We start from the raw sequence: 26,948 nt of genomic DNA on the forward strand, positions 1-26,948 counted from the left end.
TTCTTATCAAATTTGCTCTGATAATTAATAAAAATTAAATTTAAAAAACAAACAACAATCTAGGAGATATAAGCTACGGGGGTCTGCGCTGGCACATTCCACTCTAAGTTGCAGCTTACTGACACGATTTCCAGGAAAGCTCTGTTGCCCAAAAACCCAGAGTTGGAAATGTAGAAACGCTGCCGCCTTGTGGCCGTTTCCCACAAGAGCGGCTTTAAACCCACAGCTAATGGTCACTTAACATTCACAAGGACTCAGGGCTGTAAAGGACACCTGCCGTCAAAAAATGTCCTGAGGCAGGGAATGGCCAAAACATTCAAAGCTGGCAAATTTTTCAAGGAGATAGTATGGAGGGGTAAGTTTTACTCACTCATTTTCAAGAAAGAAGAAAATGGATAAAAGCTCAACATCAGGAATTATTAGACTCATGCAAATCTACCCTCCAAAAAGGTTTCAACTCACACATGTCAACCACCATCAGCAAAAAGTCTACCAACAATAAATGCTGAAGGGGTTTTAGAGAACTGTGTACCCTCTAGCTGCTGGTGAGATGTGAAGTGGTAACAGCCAGTAATGAGAACAGAAAGGAGCTGCGTTTAAAAGTAAAAACTGAGCCACCATTCCATTCAGCAGGCCCGCCGCTGAGCCTCTCACCTGAGAAGTCCAGAGTCGAGAAGGCACAGGCTTCAGCAGCTGCACTGCAGGAACTGTCACAATAGCCAAGACACGGAAGCAACCAAAATGTCCATCAGCAGATGAAGGGATAAAGAAGAAGCGGTCCATGTACACAGTGGAATATTAGCCATGGAAAACAATGAAACACTGCTCTTTGGGGCACCACAGATGAGCCTAGAGATAATCACAGAACATGAGGTAAGTCGGAAAGCAAAAGACATATCCTATGATATCACTTATAGGCATTATCTAACAACTGACACAAATGAACATATTTCCACAGAGAGAGACACTCACAGACTTAGAAAACAAACTATGCTTATCTAAAAGGAAAGGCGGGGGGAATGGAAAAATTAAGATTAGGGTTACCATACGTGTACAAATACCTATTAAATACATATATCAAAAGACCGACCATATAGCAAGGGAGGTCTATGGGACACTCTGCAATAATTTACATGGGAAGTGGATCTGTACGTGAATATATATATATATATATATATACACACACACACACACACATATATATATATATATATGTAATGTACAAATGAACCAGATTGTGTACACCTAGGACAAACAGTATTCTAATCATTACCCCGATTTAAAAAATTAAAACAACAAACAAGAAGTAACGTGACATAAACTTATGGGGGTTTTTCCTGGCACATTCCGTTGTAATTTACAACCTAGGAACAGGACTTCCAGAAAGGCTCTGCTGCCCTAGTAACCAGATTTGGGAATGGAGAAATGCTGCCGCCCTGTGGCCGTTTCCCACAACAGCAGCTTTAACCCCAGTTCTAATGGTCACTAAATATTCACACTCCTTGCAGGCCTGTCAATGCCACCTGCCCTCAAAAAAAAAAATCCTGGGTTTGAAAATCGACCAAAAAATTCAAAAGAGGGCAACCTTCCAAGAAGTCAATTTCAAGAGGTTTACTGTACTCACCGTTTTTTTCTGCTTTTGTTTAACAGAAATTACAAAAGTTGCGGGAGAAGCTGAACATTAGGAGTAATCAAAGGCATGCAAATCCAAATTACAAATACCTATCAGCTCACAACAGTCAGAATGGCCATCAGCAAGAATTCTGCAAACAATAAATGCTGAAGGGGTTGTGGAGAAACGCCTACCCTTGGTTCAACGTGGGACATGGTAAGAGCCAGTAATGAAAACACAAAGAGGTGCCTTGAAAAGGTAAATATTGAGCTACCATTCAATCAAGCATACCCACTGCTGGGCCTATCGCCTGCGAGTATGAGAATCAAAAAGTCACAGGCTGGGCTTCACTGGTGGCGCAGTGGTTGAGAGTCCGCCTGCCGATGCAGGGGACATGGGTTCGTGCCCCGGTCCGGGAAGATCCCACATGCCGCGGAGCGGCTGGTCCTGTGAGCTACGGCTGCTGGCCCTGTGCGTCCGGAGCCCGAGCTCCGCAATGGGAGAGGCCACGGCAGTGAGAGGCCCGCGTACCGCAAACGAAAAAACAAACTAACAACAACAACAAAAAGACACAGGCTGGCAATCCTGCACTCCGGCAATATTTTACCACAGCCAACACTTGGAAGCAACGAAAATGTCCATCAACAGAGGAATGCACGAAGAAGAAGTGGTCCATGTACACAACGGAATATGACTCCAATACAAAATATAAATTCATTTAAAAAAACAAACATAAGTAAGGAGACATCAGCTTTTGGGGGTTTATCCGGGCACATTCCACTCTAATTTATAACCGGAGAACACCACTGCCAGGAAGGTCTGTTTCCCTAGTTACCAGATTTGCAAAAGCAGAAATGCTGCCGCTCTCTGGCCGTTACCTGCAACAGCAGCTTCAAAACCTGTGCTGAGGGTCACTTCATATGCACCAGAACTGGAGGGCTGTAAATGAATCCTGCCTTCAAACTGTCTTGAGGGAGGTAATGGCCAAAACATCTCAAAATGTCACACATACTTCAAGAAAACAATTTGAAGAGGTAAGCTGTACGCACAGTTTGAAGAAAAGAAGGACATGCCAGAAAGCTCAATTTCAAGGGGTTATGAGACGCACGCAAATCCAACCACAAGGAGGTATCAGCTCACACTAGTCAGAATAAACATCAGCAAGAAAAAAGCTACAAACAATAAATGCCGAAGGTGTTGTGGAGAAGTGCATACCCTCAACTTCAAGTGGGATGTAACCTGGTAAGAGCCACTGATGTGAACAAAATGGAGGTGACTTTACGAGGTAAACATTTTGCTACCGTATGATCCAGCAGGCCCACTCCTGGGCCTATAAACTAAGAAGACAGAATTGGAAAGACACAGGCAGGCAAATGGGCATTGCCGCAGTTATTACAACAGCCAAGACATGGAAGCAACCAAAAAAGTCCATCGACAGATGAGTGGACAAAGAAAACTGGTGCACGTACAGACGCGATATTAGCCAAGGAAAAAAAGGACACCATGCCACGTGCAGCACCGCAGATGAGTCTAGAGTTAATCACGCGACTTGTAGGAAGTCAGAAAGAGAAAGACACATATCGTATGATGTCACTTATAGGTGTTACTTAAAAATTGATACCAGTGAAGGTATTTCCACAGAGAAGGGCAATCACAGATTCATTAAACAAACTTATGGATCACCGATGGAAAGGCGTGAGGATTGGATACATTAGGATATTGGGGTTAACAGACATATACAAACACGGGTGAAATAAATATATAATCACCAAAGACCTACGGAATACCAGGAGAAGACTACTCAACATTCTGTCATAACGTACACGGGACGAGGATCCCAGGAAGAATAGACATATGTGTATGTGTAAAAGAACCACGTCTTGCACACCTAGAACAAGCCAAACATTGTAATCAACCTTGCTGTGATAAAAAATAAAAGTTAAATTAAGAAAACGAACAAGAAGTAGTGAGACGTAAACTTAAGGGGCTTTTTCCTGGCACATTCCATTCTAAATTACAACCTAGAACACCACTGCCATTGAGGCTCTGTTGCCCTAGTAACCGGATTTGGTAAAGGAGAACTGCTGCCACCTTGTGGCCGTCTCACACAACAGCAGCTTTAATCCCAGCCCTAATGGTCAGTTGATATTCAAAATAATTGCAGGCCTGTAAATCACACCTGCCCTGAAAACAAATCCTGGGGTCGTATATATCGACCAAAACATTCAAAAGTCGTCCACATTGCAAAACGACAGTTTCAAGAGGCATATTTAGTGCACGTTTGTCTTCTGTTTCTTTTTTGTGGTTGTTAAAAAAAAAAAAAAAAAAAACGGGAAAGGAAAAAGGCTGAACATCAGGAATTAATAAAGCCATGCACATCCAGTGTACAAAAACGTTCACCTCACAGCCGTCAGAATGATCATCCGCAAAAACGTCTACAAAGAATAAATGCTGAAGGGGTTTTAGAGAACTGCGTACCCTTTAGCTGCTGGTGGGATGTAACCTGGTAACAGCCAGCGGTGAGAACAGAATGGAGGTGCGTTTAAGGGTAAAAATGGAGCTACCATGTGATCTGGTAGGCCCACTCATGGGCCTATCACCTGAGTAGACCAGAATCAAAAAGACGCAGGCTGACAATCCTGCACTGCAGCAACATGTACCAGAGCCAAGACCTGGAAGAAACCGAAATGTCCAACAAGAGGAAAACGCACCAGGAAGAAGTCGTCCATGTACACAATGGAATATTAGCCACGAAAAAGCATGGAACAGTGCCGTTGGCACCACCATAGAAGGATCTAGAGATAATCACCCAACTTGAAGTAAGAAAGAAACTGAAAGACAGACAGCCTATGGCATCACTTATAGGTGTTACCTAAACATTGACACCCATGAAACAATTTCCAACAGAAGGACACGCATAGATTCAGAAAACCAAATAATGTGTAACCAAATGGAAAGAGGTGTAAGGAATGTATGAATTAGGATATGGGGGTTAACAGACACGTACTAATACATATGAAATATATAATCACCACGTACCTATGGGATACGAAGAGAGGTCTACTCAACACTCTATAATAACATACACGGGAAAGGATCCAAAGAGGAATAGACAGATACATTGATAGGATGAACCAGACACTGTACACCTAGGAGAATCTGCATTCTTATCAAATTTGCTCTGATAATTAATAAAAATTAAATTTAAAAAACAAACAACAGTCTAGGAGATATAAGCTACGGGGGTCTGCGCTGGCACATTCCACTCTAAGTTGCAGCTTACTGACACGATTTCCAGGAAAGCTCTGTTGCCCAAAAACCCAGAGTTGGAAATGTAGAAACGCTGCCGCCTTGTGGCCGTTTCCCACAAGAGCGGCTTTAAACCCACAGCTAATGGTCACTTAACATTCACAAGGACTCAGGGCTGTAAAGGACACCTGCCGTCAAAAAATGTCCTGAGGCAGGGAATGGCCAAAACATTCAAAGCTGGCAAATTTTTCAAGGAGATAGTATGGAGGGGTAAGTTTTACTCACTCATTTTCAAGAAAGAAGAAAATGGATAAAAGCTCAACATCAGGAATTATTAGACTCATGCAAATCTACCCTCCAAAAAGGTTTCAACTCACACATGTCAACCACCATCAGCAAAAAGTCTACCAACAATAAATGCTGAAGGGGTTTTAGAGAACTGTGTACCCTCTAGCTGCTGGTGAGATGTGAAGTGGTAACAGCCAGTAATGAGAACAGAAAGGAGCTGCGTTTAAAAGTAAAAACTGAGCCACCATTCCATTCAGCAGGCCCGCCGCTGAGCCTCTCACCTGAGAAGTCCAGAGTCGAGAAGGCACAGGCTTCAGCAGCTGCACTGCAGGAACTGTCACAATAGCCAAGACACGGAAGCAACCAAAATGTCCATCAGCAGGTGAAGGGATAAAGAAGAAGCGGTCCATGTACACAGTGGAATATTAGCCATGGAAAACAATGAAACACTGCTCTTTGGGGCACCACAGATGAGCCTAGGGATAATCACAGAACATGAGGTAAGTCGGAAAGCAAAAGACATATCCTATGATATCACTTATAGGCATTATCTAACAACTGACACAAATGAACATATTTCCACAGAGAGAGACACTCACAGACTTAGAAAACAAACTATGCTTATCTAAAAGGAAAGGCGGGGGGAATGGAAAAATTAAGATTAGGGTTACCATACGTGTACAAATACCTATTAAATACATATATCAAAAGACCGACCATATAGCAAGGGAGGTCTATGGGACACTCTGCAATAATTTACATGGGAAGTGGATCTGTACGTGAATATATATATATATATATATATATACACACACACACACACACATATATATATATATATATGTAATGTACAAATGAACCAGATTGTGTACACCTAGGACAAACAGTATTCTAATCATTACCCCGATTTAAAAAATTAAAACAACAAACAAGAAGTAACGTGACATAAACTTATGGGGGTTTTTCCTGGCACATTCCGTTGTAATTTACAACCTAGGAACAGGACTTCCAGAAAGGCTCTGCTGCCCTAGTAACCAGATTTGGGAATGGAGAAACGCTGCCGCCCTGTGGCCGTTTCCCACAACAGCAGCTTTAACCCCAGTTCTAATGGTCACTAAATATTCACACTCCTTGCAGGCCTGTCAATGCCACCTGCCCTCAAAAAAAAAAATCCTGGGTTTGAAAATCGACCAAAAAATTCAAAAGAGGGCAACCTTCCAAGAAGTCAATTTCAAGAGGTTTACTGTACTCACCGTTTTTTTCTGCTTTTGTTTAACAGAAATTACAAAAGTTGCGGGAGAAGCTGAACATTAGGAGTAATCAAAGGCATGCAAATCCAAATTACAAATACCTATCAGCTCACAACAGTCAGAATGGCCATCAGCAAGAATTCTGCAAACAATAAATGCTGAAGGGGTTGTGGAGAAACGCCTAACCTTGGTTCAACGTGGGACATGGTAAGAGCCAGTAATGAAAACACAAAGAGGTGCCTTGAAAAGGTAAATATTGAGCTACCATTCAATCAAGCATACCCACTGCTGGGCCTATCGCCTGCGAGTATGAGAATCAAAAAGTCACAGGCTGGGCTTCACTGGTGGCGCAGTGGTTGAGAGTCCGCCTGCCGATGCAGGGGACATGGGTTCGTGCCCCGGTCCGGGAAGATCCCACATGCCGCGGAGCGGCTGGTCCTGTGAGCTACGGCTGCTGGCCCTGTGCGTCCGGAGCCCGAGCTCCGCAATGGGAGAGGCCACGGCAGTGAGAGGCCCGCGTACCGCAAACGAAAAAACAAACTAACAACAACAACAAAAAGACACAGGCTGGCAATCCTGCACTCCGGCAATATTTTACCACAGCCAACACTTGGAAGCAACGAAAATGTCCATCAACAGAGGAATGCACGAAGAAGAAGTGGTCCATGTACACAACGGAATATGACTCCAATACAAAATATAAATTCATTTAAAAAAACAAACATAAGTAAGGAGACATCAGCTTTTGGGGGTTTATCCGGGCACATTCCACTCTAATTTATAACCGGAGAACACCACTGCCAGGAAGGTCTGTTTCCCTAGTTACCAGATTTGCAAAAGCAGAAATGCTGCCGCTCTCTGGCCGTTACCTGCAACAGCAGCTTCAAAACCTGTGCTGAGGGTCACTTCATATGCACCAGAACTGGAGGGCTGTAAATGAATCCTGCCTTCAAACTGTCTTGAGGGAGGTAATGGCCAAAACATCTCAAAATGTCACACATACTTCAAGAAAACAATTTGAAGAGGTAAGCTGTACGCACAGTTTGAAGAAAAGAAGGACATGCCAGAAAGCTCAATTTCAAGGGGTTATGAGACGCACGCAAATCCAACCACGAGGAGGTATCAGCTCACACTAGTCAGAATAAACATCAGCAAGAAAAAAGCTACAAACAATAAATGCCGAAGGTGTTGTGGAGAAGTGCATACCCTCAACTTCAAGTGGGATGTAACCTGGTAAGAGCCACTGATGTGAACAAAATGGAGGTGACTTTACGAGGTAAACATTTTGCTACCGTATGATCCAGCAGGCCCACTCCTGGGCCTATAAACTAAGAAGACAGATTGGAAAGACACAGGCAGGCAAATGGGCATTGCCGCAGTTATTACAACAGCCAAGACATGGAAGCAACCAAAAAAGTCCATCGACAGATGAGTGGACAAAGAAAACTGGTGCACGTACAGACGCGATATTAGCCAAGGAAAAAAAGGACACCATGCCACGTGCAGCACCGCAGATGAGTCTAGAGTTAATCACGCGACTTGTAGGAAGTCAGAAAGAGAAAGACACATATCGTATGATGTCACTTATAGGTGTTACTTAAAAATTGATACCAGTGAAGGTATTTCCACAGAGAAGGGCAATCACAGATTCATTAAACAAACTTATGGATCACCGATGGAAAGGCGTGAGGATTGGATACATTAGGATATTGGGGTTAACAGACATATACAAACACGGGTGAAATAAATATATAATCACCAAAGACCTACGGAATACCAGGAGAAGACTACTCAACATTCTGTCATAACGTACACGGGACGAGGATCCCAGGAAGAAGAGACATATGTGTATGTGTAAAAGAACCACGTCTTGCACACCTAGAACAAGCCAAACATTGTAATCAACCTTGCTGTGATAAAAAATAAAAGTTAAATTAAGAAAACGAACAAGAAGTAGTGAGACGTAAACTTAAGGGGCTTTTTCCTGGCACATTCCATTCTAAATTACAACCTAGAACACCACTGCCATTGAGGCTCTGTTGCCCTAGTAACCGGATTTGGTAAAGGAGAACTGCTGCCACCTTGTGGCCGTCTCACACAACAGCAGCTTTAATCCCAGCCCTAATGGTCAGTTGATATTCAAAATAATTGCAGGCCTGTAAATCACACCTGCCCTGAAAACAAATCCTGGCGTCGTATATATCGACCAAAACATTCAAAAGTCGTCCACATTGCAAAACGACAGTTTCAAGAGGCATATTTAGTGCACGTTTGTCTTCTGTTTCTTTTTTGTGGTTGTTAAAAAAAAAAAAAAAAAAACGGGAAAGGAAAAAGGCTGAACATCAGGAATTAATAAAGCCATGCACATCCAGTGTACAAAAACGTTCACCTCACAGCCGTCAGAATGATCATCCGCAAAAACGTCTACAAAGAATAAATGCTGAAGGGGTTTTAGAGAACTGCGTACCCTTTAGCTGCTGGTGGGATGTAACCTGGTAACAGCCAGCGGTGAGAACAGAATGGAGGTGCGTTTAAGGGTAAAAATGGAGCTACCATGTGATCTGGTAGGCCCACTCATGGGCCTATCACCTGAGTAGACCAGAATCAAAAAGACGCAGGCTGACAATCCTGCACTGCAGCAACATGTACCAGAGCCAAGACCTGGAAGAAACCGAAATGTCCAACAAGAGGAAAACGCACCAGGAAGAAGTCGTCCATGTACACAATGGAATATTAGCCACGAAAAAGCATGGAACAGTGCCGTTGGCACCACCATAGAAGGATCTAGAGATAATCACCCAACTTGAAGTAAGAAAGAAACTGAAAGACAGACAGCCTATGGCATCACTTATAGGTGTTACCTAAACATTGACACCCATGAAACAATTTCCAACAGAAGGACACGCATAGATTCAGAAAACCAAATAATGTGTAACCAAATGGAAAGAGGTGTAAGGAATGTATGAATTAGGATATGGGGGTTAACAGACACGTACTAATACATATGAAATATATAATCACCACGTACCTATGGGATACGAAGAGAGGTCTACTCAACACTCTATAATAACATACACGGGAAAGGATCCAAAGAGGAATAGACAGATACATTGATAGGATGAACCAGACACTGTACACCTAGGAGAATCTGCATTCTTATCAAATTTGCTCTGATAATTAATAAAAATTAAATTTAAAAAACAAACAACAATCTAGGAGATATAAGCTACGGGGGTCTGCGCTGGCACATTCCACTCTAAGTTGCAGCTTACTGACACGATTTCCAGGAAAGCTCTGTTGCCCAAAAACCCAGAGTTGGAAATGTAGAAACGCTGCCGCCTTGTGGCCGTTTCCCACAAGAGCGGCTTTAAACCCACAGCTAATGGTCACTTAACATTCACAAGGACTCAGGGCTGTAAAGGACACCTGCCGTCAAAAAATGTCCTGAGGCAGGGAATGGCCAAAACATTCAAAGCTGGCAAATTTTTCAAGGAGATAGTATGGAGGGGTAAGTTTTACTCACTCATTTTCAAGAAAGAAGAAAATGGATAAAAGCTCAACATCAGGAATTATTAGACTCATGCAAATCTACCCTCCAAAAAGGTTTCAACTCACACATGTCAACCACCATCAGCAAAAAGTCTACCAACAATAAATGCTGAAGGGGTTTTAGAGAACTGTGTACCCTCTAGCTGCTGGTGAGATGTGAAGTGGTAACAGCCAGTAATGAGAACAGAAAGGAGCTGCGTTTAAAAGTAAAAACTGAGCCACCATTCCATTCAGCAGGCCCGCCGCTGAGCCTCTCACCTGAGAAGTCCAGAGTCGAGAAGGCACAGGCTTCAGCAGCTGCACTGCAGGAACTGTCACAATAGCCAAGACACGGAAGCAACCAAAATGTCCATCAGCAGATGAAGGGATAAAGAAGAAGCGGTCCATGTACACAGTGGAATATTAGCCATGGAAAACAATGAAACACTGCTCTTTGGGGCACCACAGATGAGCCTAGAGATAATCACAGAACATGAGGTAAGTCGGAAAGCAAAAGACATATCCTATGATATCACTTATAGGCATTATCTAACAACTGACACAAATGAACATATTTCCACAGAGAGAGACACTCACAGACTTAGAAAACAAACTATGCTTATCTAAAAGGAAAGGCGGGGGGAATGGAAAAATTAAGATTAGGGTTACCATACGTGTACAAATACCTATTAAATACATATATCAAAAGACCGACCATATAGCAAGGGAGGTCTATGGGACACTCTGCAATAATTTACATGGGAAGTGGATCTGTACGTGAATATATATATATATATATATATATACACACACACACACACACATATATATATATATATATGTAATGTACAAATGAACCAGATTGTGTACACCTAGGACAAACAGTATTCTAATCATTACCCCGATTTAAAAAATTAAAACAACAAACAAGAAGTAACGTGACATAAACTTATGGGGGTTTTTCCTGGCACATTCCGTTGTAATTTACAACCTAGGAACAGGACTTCCAGAAAGGCTCTGCTGCCCTAGTAACCAGATTTGGGAATGGAGAAACGCTGCCGCCCTGTGGCCGTTTCCCACAACAGCAGCTTTAACCCCAGTTCTAATGGTCACTAAATATTCACACTCCTTGCAGGCCTGTCAATGCCACCTGCCCTCAAAAAAAAAAATCCTGGGTTTGAAAATCGACCAAAAAATTCAAAAGAGGGCAACCTTCCAAGAAGTCAATTTCAAGAGGTTTACTGTACTCACCGTTTTTTTCTGCTTTTGTTTAACAGAAATTACAAAAGTTGCGGGAGAAGCTGAACATTAGGAGTAATCAAAGGCATGCAAATCCAAATTACAAATACCTATCAGCTCACAACAGTCAGAATGGCCATCAGCAAGAATTCTGCAAACAATAAATGCTGAAGGGGTTGTGGAGAAACGCCTACCCTTGGTTCAACGTGGGACATGGTAAGAGCCAGTAATGAAAACACAAAGAGGTGCCTTGAAAAGGTAAATATTGAGCTACCATTCAATCAAGCATACCCACTGCTGGGCCTATCGCCTGCGAGTATGAGAATCAAAAAGTCACAGGCTGGGCTTCACTGGTGGCGCAGTGGTTGAGAGTCCGCCTGCCGATGCAGGGGACATGGGTTCGTGCCCCGGTCCGGGAAGATCCCACATGCCGCGGAGCGGCTGGTCCTGTGAGCTACGGCTGCTGGCCCTGTGCGTCCGGAGCCCGAGCTCCGCAATGGGAGAGGCCACGGCAGTGAGAGGCCCGCGTACCGCAAACGAAAAAACAAACTAACAACAACAACAAAAAGACACAGGCTGGCAATCCTGCACTCCGGCAATATTTTACCACAGCCAACACTTGGAAGCAACGAAAATGTCCATCAACAGAGGAATGCACGAAGAAGAAGTGGTCCATGTACACAACGGAATATGACTCCAATACAAAATATAAATTCATTTAAAAAAACAAACATAAGTAAGGAGACATCAGCTTTTGGGGGTTTATCCGGGCACATTCCACTCTAATTTATAACCGGAGAACACCACTGCCAGGAAGGTCTGTTTCCCTAGTTACCAGATTTGCAAAAGCAGAAATGCTGCCGCTCTCTGGCCGTTACCTGCAACAGCAGCTTCAAAACCTGTGCTGAGGGTCACTTCATATGCACCAGAACTGGAGGGCTGTAAATGAATCCTGCCTTCAAACTGTCTTGAGGGAGGTAATGGCCAAAACATCTCAAAATGTCACACATACTTCAAGAAAACAATTTGAAGAGGTAAGCTGTACGCACAGTTTGAAGAAAAGAAGGACATGCCAGAAAGCTCAATTTCAAGGGGTTATGAGACGCACGCAAATCCAACCACAAGGAGGTATCAGCTCACACTAGTCAGAATAAACATCAGCAAGAAAAAAGCTACAAACAATAAATGCCGAAGGTGTTGTGGAGAAGTGCATACCCTCAACTTCAAGTGGGATGTAACCTGGTAAGAGCCACTGATGTGAACAAAATGGAGGTGACTTTACGAGGTAAACATTTTGCTACCGTATGATCCAGCAGGCCCACTCCTGGGCCTATAAACTAAGAAGACAGAATTGGAAAGACACAGGCAGGCAAATGGGCATTGCCGCAGTTATTACAACAGCCAAGACATGGAAGCAACCAAAAAAGTCCATCGACAGATGAGTGGACAAAGAAAACTGGTGCACGTACAGACGCGATATTAGCCAAGGAAAAAAAGGACACCATGCCACGTGCAGCACCGCAGATGAGTCTAGAGTTAATCACGCGACTTGTAGGAAGTCAGAAAGAGAAAGACACATATCGTATGATGTCACTTATAGGTGTTACTTAAAAATTGATACCAGTGAAGGTATTTCCACAGAGAAGGGCAATCACAGATTCATTAAACAAACTTATGGATCACCGATGGAAAGGCGTGAGGATTGGATACATTAGGATATTGGGGTTAACAGACATATACAAACACGGGTGAAATAAATATATAATCACCAAAGACCTACGGAATACCAGGAGAAGACTACTCAACATTCTGTCATAACGTACACGGGACGAGGATCCCAGGAAGAATAGACATATGTGTATGTGTAAAAGAACCACGTCTTGCACACCTAGAACAAGCCAAACATTGTAATCAACCTTGCTGTGATAAAAAATAAAAGTTAAATTAAGAAAACGAACAAGAAGTAGTGAGACGTAAACTTAAGGGGCTTTTTCCTGGCACATTCCATTCTAAATTACAACCTAGAACACCACTGCCATTGAGGCTCTGTTGCCCTAGTAACCGGATTTGGTAAAGGAGAACTGCTGCCACCTTGTGGCCGTCTCACACAACAGCAGCTTTAATCCCAGCCCTAATGGTCAGTTGATATTCAAAATAATTGCAGGCCTGTAAATCACACCTGCCCTGAAAACAAATCCTGGGGTCGTATATATCGACCAAAACATTCAAAAGTCGTCCACATTGCAAAACGACAGTTTCAAGAGGCATATTTAGTGCACGTTTGTCTTCTGTTTCTTTTTTGTGGTTGTTAAAAAAAAAAAAAAAAAACGGGAAAGGAAAAAGGCTGAACATCAGGAATTAATAAAGCCATGCACATCCAGTGTACAAAAACGTTCACCTCACAGCCGTCAGAATGATCATCCGCAAAAACGTCTACAAAGAATAAATGCTGAAGGGGTTTTAGAGAACTGCGTACCCTTTAGCTGCTGGTGGGATGTAACCTGGTAACAGCCAGCGGTGAGAACAGAATGGAGGTGCGTTTAAGGGTAAAAATGGAGCTACCATGTGATCTGGTAGGCCCACTCATGGGCCTATCACCTGAGTAGACCAGAATCAAAAAGACGCAGGCTGACAATCCTGCACTGCAGCAACATGTACCAGAGCCAAGACCTGGAAGAAACCGAAATGTCCAACAAGAGGAAAACGCACCAGGAAGAAGTCGTCCATGTACACAATGGAATATTAGCCACGAAAAAGCATGGAACAGTGCCGTTGGCACCACCATAGAAGGATCTAGAGATAATCACCCAACTTGAAGTAAGAAAGAAACTGAAAGACAGACAGCCTATGGCATCACTTATAGGTGTTACCTAAACATTGACACCCATGAAACAATTTCCAACAGAAGGACACGCATAGATTCAGAAAACCAAATAATGTGTAACCAAATGGAAAGAGGTGTAAGGAATGTATGAATTAGGATATGGGGGTTAACAGACACGTACTAATACATATGAAATATATAATCACCACGTACCTATGGGATACGAAGAGAGGTCTACTCAACACTCTATAATAACATACACGGGAAAGGATCCAAAGAGGAATAGACAGATACATTGATAGGATGAACCAGACACTGTACACCTAGGAGAATCTGCACTCTTATCAAATTTGCTCTGATAATTAATAAAAATTAAATTTAAAAAACAAACAACAGTCTAGGAGATATAAGCTACGGGGGTCTGCGCTGGCACATTCCACTCTAAGTTGCAGCTTACTGACACGATTTCCAGGAAAGCTCTGTTGCCCAAAAACCCAGAGTTGGAAATGTAGAAACGCTGCCGCCTTGTGGCCGTTTCCCACAAGAGCGGCTTTAAACCCACAGCTAATGGTCACTTAACATTCACAAGGACTCAGGGCTGTAAAGGACACCTGCCGTCAAAAAATGTCCTGAGGCAGGGAATGGCCAAAACATTCAAAGCTGGCAAATTTTTCAAGGAGATAGTATGGAGGGGTAAGTTTTACTCACTCATTTTCAAGAAAGAAGAAAATGGATAAAAGCTCAACATCAGGAATTATTAGACTCATGCAAATCTACCCTCCAAAAAGGTTTCAACTCACACATGTCAACCACCATCAGCAAAAAGTCTACCAACAATAAATGCTGAAGGGGTTTTAGAGAACTGTGTACCCTCTAGCTGCTGGTGAGATGTGAAGTGGTAACAGCCAGTAATGAGAACAGAAAGGAGCTGCGTTTAAAAGTAAAAACTGAGCCACCATTCCATTCAGCAGGCCCGCCGCTGAGCCTCTCACCTGAGAAGTCCAGAGTCGAGAAGGCACAGGCTTCAGCAGCTGCACTGCAGGAACTGTCACAATAGCCAAGACACGGAAGCAACCAAAATGTCCATCAGCAGGTGAAGGGATAAAGAAGAAGCGGTCCATGTACACAGTGGAATATTAGCCATGGAAAACAATGAAACACTGCTCTTTGGGGCACCACAGATGAGCCTAGAGATAATCACAGAACATGAGGTAAGTCGGAAAGCAAAAGACATATCCTATGATATCACTTATAGGCATTATCTAACAACTGACACAAATGAACATATTTCCACAGAGAGAGACACTCACAGACTTAGAAAACAAACTATGCTTATCTAAAAGGAAAGGCGGGGGGAATGGAAAAATTAAGATTAGGGTTACCATACGTGTACAAATACCTATTAAATACATATATCAAAAGACCGACCATATAGCAAGGGAGGTCTATGGGACACTCTGCAATAATTTACATGGGAAGTGGATCTGTACGTGAATATATATATATATATATATATATATACACACACACACACACACATATATATATATATATATGTAATGTACAAATGAACCAGATTGTGTACACCTAGGACAAACAGTATTCTAATCATTACCCCGATTTAAAAAATTAAAACAACAAACAAGAAGTAACGTGACATAAACTTATGGGGGTTTTTCCTGGCACATTCCGTTGTAATTTACAACCTAGGAACAGGACTTCCAGAAAGGCTCTGCTGCCCTAGTAACCAGATTTGGGAATGGAGAAACGCTGCCGCCTTGTGGCCGTTTCCCACAACAGCAGCTTTAACCCCAGTTCTAATGGTCACTAAATATTCACACTCCTTGCAGGCCTGTCAATGCCACCTGCCCTCAAAAAAAAAAATCCTGGGTTTGAAAATCGACCAAAAAATTCAAAAGAGGGCAACCTTCCAAGAAGTCAATTTCAAGAGGTTTACTGTACTCACCGTTTTTTTCTGCTTTTGTTTAACAGAAATTACAAAAGTTGCGGGAGAAGCTGAACATTAGGAGTAATCAAAGGCATGCAAATCCAAATTACAAATACCTATCAGCTCACAACAGTCAGAATGGCCATCAGCAAGAATTCTGCAAACAATAAATGCTGAAGGGGTTGTGGAGAAACGCCTACCCTTGGTTCAACGTGGGACATGGTAAGAGCCAGTAATGAAAACACAAAGAGGTGCCTTGAAAAGGTAAATATTGAGCTACCATTCAATCAAGCATACCCACTGCTGGGCCTATCGCCTGCGAGTATGAGAATCAAAAAGTCACAGGCTGGGCTTCACTGGTGGCGCAGTGGTTGAGAGTCCGCCTGCCGATGCAGGGGACATGGGTTCGTGCCCCGGTCCGGGAAGATCCCACATGCCGCGGAGCGGCTGGTCCTGTGAGCTACGGCTGCTGGCCCTGTGCGTCCGGAGCCCGAGCTCCGCAATGGGAGAGGCCACGGCAGTGAGAGGCCCGCGTACCGCAAACGAAAAAACAAACTAACAACAACAACAAAAAGACACAGGCTGGCAATCCTGCACTCCGGCAATATTTTACCACAGCCAACACTTGGAAGCAACGAAAATGTCCATCAACAGAGGAATGCACGAAGAAGAAGTGGTCCATGTACACAACGGAATATGACTCCAATACAAAATATAAATTCATTTAAAAAAACAAACATAAGTAAGGAGACATCAGCTTTTGGGGGTTTATCCGGGCACATTCCACTCTAATTTATAACCGGAGAACACCACTGCCAGGAAGGTCTGTTTCCCTAGTTACCAGATTTGCAAAAGCAGAAATGCTGCCGCTCTCTGGCCGTTACCTGCAACAGCAGCTTCAAAACCTGTGCTGAGGGTCACTTCATATGCACCAGAACTGGAGGGCTGTAAATGAATCCTGCCTTCAAACTGTCTTGAGGGAGGTAATGGCCAAAACATCTCAAAATGTCACACATACTTCAAGAAAACAATTTGAAGAGGTAAGCTGTACGCACAGTTTGAAGAAAAGAAGGACATGCCAGAAAGCTCAATTTCAAGGGGTTATGAGACGCACGCAAATCCAACCACGAGGAGGTATCAGCTCACACTAGTCAGAATAAACATCAGCAAGAAAAAAGCTACAAACAATAAATGCCGAAGGTGTTGTGGAGAAGTGCATACCCTCAACTTCAAGTGGGATGTAACCTGGTAAGAGCCACTGATGTGAACAAAATGGAGGTGACTTTACGAGGTAAACATTTTGCTACCGTATGATCCAGCAGGCCCACTCCTGGGCCTATAAACTAAGAAGACAGAATTGGAAAGACACAGGCAGGCAAATGGGCATTGCCGCAGTTATTACAACAGCCAAGACATGGAAGCAACCAAAAAAGTCCATCGACAGATGAGTGGACAAAGAAAACTGGTGCACGTACAGACGCGATATTAGCCAAGGAAAAAAAGGACACCATGCCACGTGCAGCACCGCAGATGAGTCTAGAGTTAATCACGCGACTTGTAGGAAGTCAGAAAGAGAAAGACACATATCGTATGATGTCACTTATAGGTGTTACTTAAAAATTGATACCAGTGAAGGTATTTCCACAGAGAAGGGCAATCACAGATTCATTAAACAAACTTATGGATCACCGATGGAAAGGCGTGAGGATTGGATACATTAGGATATTGGGGTTAACAGACATATACAAACACGGGTGAAATAAATATATAATCACCAAAGACCTACGGAATACCAGGAGAAGACTACTCAACATTCTGTCATAACGTACACGGGACGAGGATCCCAGGAAGAAGAGACATATGTGTATGTGTAAAAGAACCACGTCTTGCACACCTAGAACAAGCCAAACATTGTAATCAACCTTGCTGTGATAAAAAATAAAAGTTAAATTAAGAAAACGAACAAGAAGTAGTGAGACGTAAACTTAAGGGGCTTTTTCCTGGCACATTCCATTCTAAATTACAACCTAGAACACCACTGCCATTGAGGCTCTGTTGCCCTAGTAACCGGATTTGGTAAAGGAGAACTGCTGCCACCTTGTGGCCGTCTCACACAACAGCAGCTTTAATCCCAGCCCTAATGGTCAGTTGATATTCAAAATAATTGCAGGCCTGTAAATCACACCTGCCCTGAAAACAAATCCTGGCGTCGTATATATCGACCAAAACATTCAAAAGTCGTCCACATTGCAAAACGACAGTTTCAAGAGGCATATTTAGTGCACGTTTGTCTTCTGTTTCTTTTTTGTGGTTGTTAAAAAAAAAAAAAAAAAAACGGGAAAGGAAAAAGGCTGAACATCAGGAATTAATAAAGCCATGCACATCCAGTGTACAAAAACGTTCACCTCACAGCCGTCAGAATGATCATCCGCAAAAACGTCTACAAAGAATAAATGCTGAAGGGGTTTTAGAGAACTGCGTACCCTTTAGCTGCTGGTGGGATGTAACCTGGTAACAGCCAGCGGTGAGAACAGAATGGAGGTGCGTTTAAGGGTAAAAATGGAGCTACCATGTGATCTGGTAGGCCCACTCATGGGCCTATCACCTGAGTAGACCAGAATCAAAAAGACGCAGGCTGACAATCCTGCACTGCACCAACATGTACCAGAGCCAAGACCTGGAAGAAACCGAAATGTCCAACAAGAGGAAAACGCACCACGAAGAAGTCGTCCATGTACACAATGGAATATTAGCCACGAAAAAGCATGGAACAGTGCCGTTGGCACCACCATAGAAGGATCTAGAGATAATCACCCAACTTGAAGTAAGAAAGAAACTGAAAGACAGACAGCCTATGGCATCACTTATAGGTGTTACCTAAACATTGACACCCATGAAACAATTTCCAACAGAAGGACACGCATAGATTCAGAAAACCAAATAATGTGTAACCAAATGGAAAGAGGTGTAAGGAATGTATGAATTAGGATATGGGGGTTAACAGACACGTACTAATACATATGAAATATATAATCACCACGTACCTATGGGATACGAAGAGAGGTCTACTCAACACTCTATAATAACATACACGGGAAAGGATCCAAAGAGGAATAGACAGATACATTGATAGGATGAACCAGACACTGTACACCTAGGAGAATCTGCATTCTTATCAAATTTGCTCTGATAATTAATAAAAATTAAATTTAAAAAACAAACAACAATCTAGGAGATATAAGCTACGGGGGTCTGCGCTGGCACATTCCACTCTAAGTTGCAGCTTACTGACACGATTTCCAGGAAAGCTCTGTTGCCCAAAAACCCAGAGTTGGAAATGTAGAAACGCTGCCGCCTTGTGGCCGTTTCCCACAAGAGCGGCTTTAAACCCACAGCTAATGGTCACTTAACATTCACAAGGACTCAGGGCTGTAAAGGACACCTGCCGTCAAAAAATGTCCTGAGGCAGGGAATGGCCAAAACATTCAAAGCTGGCAAATTTTTCAAGGAGATAGTATGGAGGGGTAAGTTTTACTCACTCATTTTCAAGAAAGAAGAAAATGGATAAAAGCTCAACATCAGGAATTATTAGACTCATGCAAATCTACCCTCCAAAAAGGTTTCAACTCACACATGTCAACCACCATCAGCAAAAAGTCTACCAACAATAAATGCTGAAGGGGTTTTAGAGAACTGTGTACCCTCTAGCTGCTGGTGAGATGTGAAGTGGTAACAGCCAGTAATGAGAACAGAAAGGAGCTGCGTTTAAAAGTAAAAACTGAGCCACCATTCCATTCAGCAGGCCCGCCGCTGAGCCTCTCACCTGAGAAGTCCAGAGTCGAGAAGGCACAGGCTTCAGCAGCTGCACTGCAGGAACTGTCACAATAGCCAAGACACGGAAGCAACCAAAATGTCCATCAGCAGGTGAAGGGATAAAGAAGAAGCGGTCCATGTACACAGTGGAATATTAGCCATGGAAAACAATGAAACACTGCTCTTTGGGGCACCACAGATGAGCCTAGAGATAATCACAGAACATGAGGTAAGTCGGAAAGCAAAAGACATATCCTATGATATCACTTATAGGCATTATCTAACAACTGACACAAATGAACATATTTCCACAGAGAGAGACACTCACAGACTTAGAAAACAAACTATGCTTATCTAAAAGGAAAGGCGGGGGGAATGGAAAAATTAAGATTAGGGTTACCATACGTGTACAAATACCTATTAAATACATATATCAAAAGACCGACCATATAGCAAGGGAGGTCTATGGGACACTCTGCAATAATTTACATGGGAAGTGGATCTGTACGTGAATATATATATATATATATATATATATACACACACACACACACACATATATATATATATATATGTAATGTACAAATGAACCAGATTGTGTACACCTAGGACAAACAGTATTCTAATCATTACCCCGATTTAAAAAATTAAAACAACAAACAAGAAGTAACGTGACATAAACTTATGGGGGTTTTTCCTGGCACATTCCGTTGTAATTTACAACCTAGGAACAGGACTTCCAGAAAGGCTCTGCTGCCCTAGTAACCAGATTTGGGAATGGAGAAACGCTGCCGCCCTGTGGCCGTTTCCCACAACAGCAGCTTTAACCCCAGTTCTAATGGTCACTAAATATTCACACTCCTTGCAGGCCTGTCAATGCCACCTGCCCTCAAAAAAAAAAATCCTGGGTTTGAAAATCGACCAAAAAATTCAAAAGAGGGCAACCTTCCAAGAAGTCAATTTCAAGAGGTTTACTGTACTCACCGTTTTTTTCTGCTTTTGTTTAACAGAAATTACAAAAGTTGCGGGAGAAGCTGAACATTAGGAGTAATCAAAGGCATGCAAATCCAAATTACAAATACCTATCAGCTCACAACAGTCAGAATGGCCATCAGCAAGAATTCTGCAAACAATAAATGCTGAAGGGGTTGTGGAGAAACGCCTACCCTTGGTTCAACGTGGGACATGGTAAGAGCCAGTAATGAAAACACAAAGAGGTGCCTTGAAAAGGTAAATATTGAGCTACCATTCAATCAAGCATACCCACTGCTGGGCCTATCGCCTGCGAGTATGAGAATCAAAAAGTCACAGGCTGGGCTTCACTGGTGGCGCAGTGGTTGAGAGTCCGCCTGCCGATGCAGGGGACATGGGTTCGTGCCCCGGTCCGGGAAGATCCCACATGCCGCGGAGCGGCTGGTCCTGTGAGCTACGGCTGCTGGCCCTGTGCGTCCGGAGCCCGAGCTCCGCAATGGGAGAGGCCACGGCAGTGAGAGGCCCGCGTACCGCAAACGAAAAAACAAACTAACAACAACAACAAAAAGACACAGGCTGGCAATCCTGCACTCCGGCAATATTTTACCACAGCCAACACTTGGAAGCAACGAAAATGTCCATCAACAGAGGAATGCACGAAGAAGAAGTGGTCCATGTACACAACGGAATATGACTCCAATACAAAATATAAATTCATTTAAAAAAACAAACATAAGTAAGGAGACATCAGCTTTTGGGGGTTTATCCGGGCACATTCCACTCTAATTTATAACCGGAGAACACCACTGCCAGGAAGGTCTGTTTCCCTAGTTACCAGATTTGCAAAAGCAGAAATGCTGCCGCTCTCTGGCCGTTACCTGCAACAGCAGCTTCAAAACCTGTGCTGAGGGTCACTTCATATGCACCAGAACTGGAGGGCTGTAAATGAATCCTGCCTTCAAACTGTCTTGAGGGAGGTAATGGCCAAAACATCTCAAAATGTCACACATACTTCAAGAAAACAATTTGAAGAGGTAAGCTGTACGCACAGTTTGAAGAAAAGAAGGACATGCCAGAAAGCTCAATTTCAAGGGGTTATGAGACGCACGCAAATCCAACCACAAGGAGGTATCAGCTCACACTAGTCAGAATAAACATCAGCAAGAAAAAAGCTACAAACAATAAATGCCGAAGGTGTTGTGGAGAAGTGCATACCCTCAACTTCAAGTGGGATGTAACCTGGTAAGAGCCACTGATGTGAACAAAATGGAGGTGACTTTACGAGGTAAACATTTTGCTACCGTATGATCCAGCAGGCCCACTCCTGGGCCTATAAACTAAGAAGACAGAATTGGAAAGACACAGGCAGGCAAATGGGCATTGCCGCAGTTATTACAACAGCCAAGACATGGAAGCAACCAAAAAAGTCCATCGACAGATGAGTGGACAAAGAAAACTGGTGCACGTACAGACGCGATATTAGCCAAGGAAAAAAAGGACACCATGCCACGTGCAGCACCGCAGATGAGTCTAGAGTTAATCACGCGACTTGTAGGAAGTCAGAAAGAGAAAGACACATATCGTATGATGTCACTTATAGGTGTTACTTAAAAATTGATACCAGTGAAGGTATTTCCACAGAGAAGGGCAATCACAGATTCATTAAACAAACTTATGGATCACCGATGGAAAGGCGTGAGGATTGGATACATTAGGATATTGGGGTTAACAGACATATACAAACACGGGTGAAATAAATATATAATCACCAAAGACCTACGGAATACCAGGAGAAGACTACTCAACATTCTGTCATAACGTACACGGGACGAGGATCCCAGGAAGAATAGACATATGTGTATGTGTAAAAGAACCACGTCTTGCACACCTAGAACAAGCCAAACATTGTAATCAACCTTGCTGTGATAAAAAATAAAAGTTAAATTAAGAAAACGAACAAGAAGTAGTGAGACGTAAACTTAAGGGGCTTTTTCCTGGCACATTCCATTCTAAATTACAACCTAGAACACCACTGCCATTGAGGCTCTGTTGCCCTAGTAACCGGATTTGGTAAAGGAGAACTGCTGCCACCTTGTGGCCGTCTCACACAACAGCAGCTTTAATCCCAGCCCTAATGGTCAGTTGATATTCAAAATAATTGCAGGCCTGTAAATCACACCTGCCCTGAAAACAAATCCTGGGGTCGTATATATCGACCAAAACATTCAAAAGTCGTCCACATTGCAAAACGACAGTTTCAAGAGGCATATTTAGTGCACGTTTGTCTTCTGTTTCTTTTTTGTGGTTGTTAAAAAAAAAAAAAAAAAACGGGAAAGGAAAAAGGCTGAACATCAGGAATTAATAAAGCCATGCACATCCAGTGTACAAAAACGTTCACCTCACAGCCGTCAGAATGATCATCCGCAAAAACGTCTACAAAGAATAAATGCTGAAGGGGTTTTAGAGAACTGCGTACCCTTTAGCTGCTGGTGGGATGTAACCTGGTAACAGCCAGCGGTGAGAACAGAATGGAGGTGCGTTTAAGGGTAAAAATGGAGCTACCATGTGATCTGGTAGGCCCACTCATGGGCCTATCACCTGAGTAGACCAGAATCAAAAAGACGCAGGCTGACAATCCTGCACTGCAGCAACATGTACCAGAGCCAAGACCTGGAAGAAACCGAAATGTCCAACAAGAGGAAAACGCACCAGGAAGAAGTCGTCCATGTACACAATGGAATATTAGCCACGAAAAAGCATGGAACAGTGCCGTTGGCACCACCATAGAAGGATCTAGAGATAATCACCCAACTTGAAGTAAGAAAGAAACTGAAAGACAGACAGCCTATGGCATCACTTATAGGTGTTACCTAAACATTGACACCCATGAAACAATTTCCAACAGAAGGACACGCATAGATTCAGAAAACCAAATAATGTGTAACCAAATGGAAAGAGGTGTAAGGAATGTATGAATTAGGATATGGGGGTTAACAGACACGTACTAATACATATGAAATATATAATCACCACGTACCTATGGGATACGAAGAGAGGTCTACTCAACACTCTATAATAACATACACGGGAAAGGATCCAAAGAGGAATAGACAGATACATTGATAGGATGAACCAGACACTGTACACCTAGGAGAATCTGCATTCTTATCAAATTTGCTCTGATAATTAATAAAAATTAAATTTAAAAAACAAACAACAGTCTAGGAGATATAAGCTACGGGGGTCTGCGCTGGCACATTCCACTCTAAGTTGCAGCTTACTGACACGATTTCCAGGAAAGCTCTGTTGCCCAAAAACCCAGAGTTGGAAATGTAGAAACGCTGCCGCCTTGTGGCCGTTTCCCACAAGAGCGGCTTTAAACCCACAGCTAATGGTCACTTAACATTCACAAGGACTCAGGGCTGTAAAGGACACCTGCCGTCAAAAAATGTCCTGAGGCAGGGAATGGCCAAAACATTCAAAGCTGGCAAATTTTTCAAGGAGATAGTATGGAGGGGTAAGTTTTACTCACTCATTTTCAAGAAAGAAGAAAATGGATAAAAGCTCAACATCAGGAATTATTAGACTCATGCAAATCTACCCTCCAAAAAGGTTTCAACTCACACATGTCAACCACCATCAGCAAAAAGTCTACCAACAATAAATGCTGAAGGGGTTTTAGAGAACTGTGTACCCTCTAGCTGCTGGTGAGATGTGAAGTGGTAACAGCCAGTAATGAGAACAGAAAGGAGCTGCGTTTAAAAGTAAAAACTGAGCCACCATTCCATTCAGCAGGCCCGCCGCTGAGCCTCTCACCTGAGAAGTCCAGAGTCGAGAAGGCACAGGCTTCAGCAGCTGCACTGCAGGAACTGTCACAATAGCCAAGACACGGAAGCAACCAAAATGTCCATCAGCAGATGAAGGGATAAAGAAGAAGCGGTCCATGTACACAGTGGAATATTAGCCATGGAAAACAATGAAACACTGCTCTTTGGGGCACCACAGATGAGCCTAGAGATAATCACAGAACATGAGGTAAGTCGGAAAGCAAAAGACATATCCTATGATATCACTTATAGGCATTATCTAACAACTGACACAAATGAACATATTTCCACAGAGAGAGACACTCACAGACTTAGAAAACAAACTATGCTTATCTAAAAGGAAAGGCGGGGGGAATGGAAAAATTAAGATTAGGGTTACCATACGTGTACAAATACCTATTAAATACATATATCAAAAGACCGACCATATAGCAAGGGAGGTCTATGGGACACTCTGCAATAATTTACATGGGAAGTGGATCTGTACGTGAATATATATATATATATATATATATATATATATATACACACACACACACACATATATATATATATGTAATGTACAAATGAACCAGATTGTGTACACCTAGGACAAACAGTATTCTAATCATTACCCCGATTTAAAAAATTAAAACAACGAACAAGAAGTAACGTGACATAAACTTATGGGGGTTTTTCCTGACACATTCCGTTGTAATTTACAACCTAGGAACAGGACTTCCAGAAAGGCTCTGCTGCCCTAGTAACCAGATTTGGGAATGGAGAAACGCTGCCGCCTTGTGGCCGTTTCCCACAACAGCAGCTTTAACCCCAGTTCTAATGGTCACTAAATATTCACACTCCTTGCAGGCCTGTCAATGCCACCTGCCCTCAAAAAAAAAAATCCTGGGTTTGAAAATCGACCAAAAAATTCAAAAGAGGGCAACCTTCCAAGAAGTCAATTTCAAGAGGTTTACTGTACTCACCGTTTTTTTCTGCTTTTGTTTAACAGAAATTACAAAAGTTGCGGGAGAAGCTGAACATTAGGAGTAATCAAAGGCATGCAAATCCAAATTACAAATACCTATCAGCTCACAACAGTCAGAATGGCCATCAGCAAGAATTCTGCAAACAATAAATGCTGAAGGGGTTGTGGAGAAACGCCTACCCTTGGTTCAACGTGGGACATGGTAAGAGCCAGTAATGAAAACACAAAGAGGTGCCTTGAAAAGGTAAATATTGAGCTACCATTCAATCAAGCATACCCACTGCTGGGCCTATCGCCTGAGAGTATGAGAATCAAAAAGTCACAGGCTGGGCTTCACTGGTGGCGCAGTGGTTGAGAGTCCGCCTGCCGATGCAGGGGACATGGGTTCGTGCCCCGGTCCGGGAAGATCCCACATGCCGCGGAGCGGCTGGTCCTGTGAGCTACGGCTGCTGGCCCTGTGCGTCCGGAGCCCGAGCTCCGCAATGGGAGAGGCCACGGCAGTGAGAGGCCCGCGTACCGCAAACGAAAAAACAAACTAACAACAACAACAAAAAGACACAGGCTGGCAATCCTGCACTCCGGCAATATTTTACCACAGCCAACACTTGGAAGCAACGAAAATGTCCATCAACAGAGGAATGCACGAAGAAGAAGTGGTCCATGTACACAACGGAATATGACTCCAATACAAAATATAAATTCATTTAAAAAAACAAACATAAGTAAGGAGACATCAGCTTTTGGGGGTTTATCCGGGCACATTCCACTCTAATTTATAACCGGAGAACACCACTGCCAGGAAGGTCTGTTTCCCTAGTTACCAGATTTGCAAAAGCAGAAATGCTGCCGCTCTCTGGCCGTTACCTGCAACAGCAGCTTCAAAACCTGTGCTGAGGGTCACTTCATATGCACCAGAACTGGAGGGCTGTAAATGAATCCTGCCTTCAAACTGTCTTGAGGGAGGTAATGGCCAAAACATCTCAAAATGTCACACATACTTCAAGAAAACAATTTGAAGAGGTAAGCTGTACGCACAGTTTGAAGAAAAGAAGGACATGCCAGAAAGCTCAATTTCAAGGGGTTATGAGACGCACGCAAATCCAACCACGAGGAGGTATCAGCTCACACTAGTCAGAATAAACATCAGCAAGAAAAAAGCTACAAACAATAAATGCCGAAGGTGTTGTGGAGAAGTGCATACCCTCAACTTCAAGTGGGATGTAACCTGGTAAGAGCCACTGATGTGAACAAAATGGAGGTGACTTTACGAGGTAAACATTTTGCTACCGTATGATCCAGCAGGCCCACTCCTGGGCCTATAAACTAAGAAGACAGAATTGGAAAGACACAGGCAGGCAAATGGGCATTGCCGCAGTTATTACAACAGCCAAGACATGGAAGCAACCAAAAAAGTCCATCGACAGATGAGTG

The sequence above is a fragment of the Mesoplodon bidens genome (assembly GCF_964165515.1).
Source record: "Mesoplodon bidens genome assembly, chromosome: X".
In the NCBI taxonomy this organism is placed as follows: domain Eukaryota; kingdom Metazoa; phylum Chordata; class Mammalia; order Artiodactyla; family Ziphiidae; genus Mesoplodon; species Mesoplodon bidens.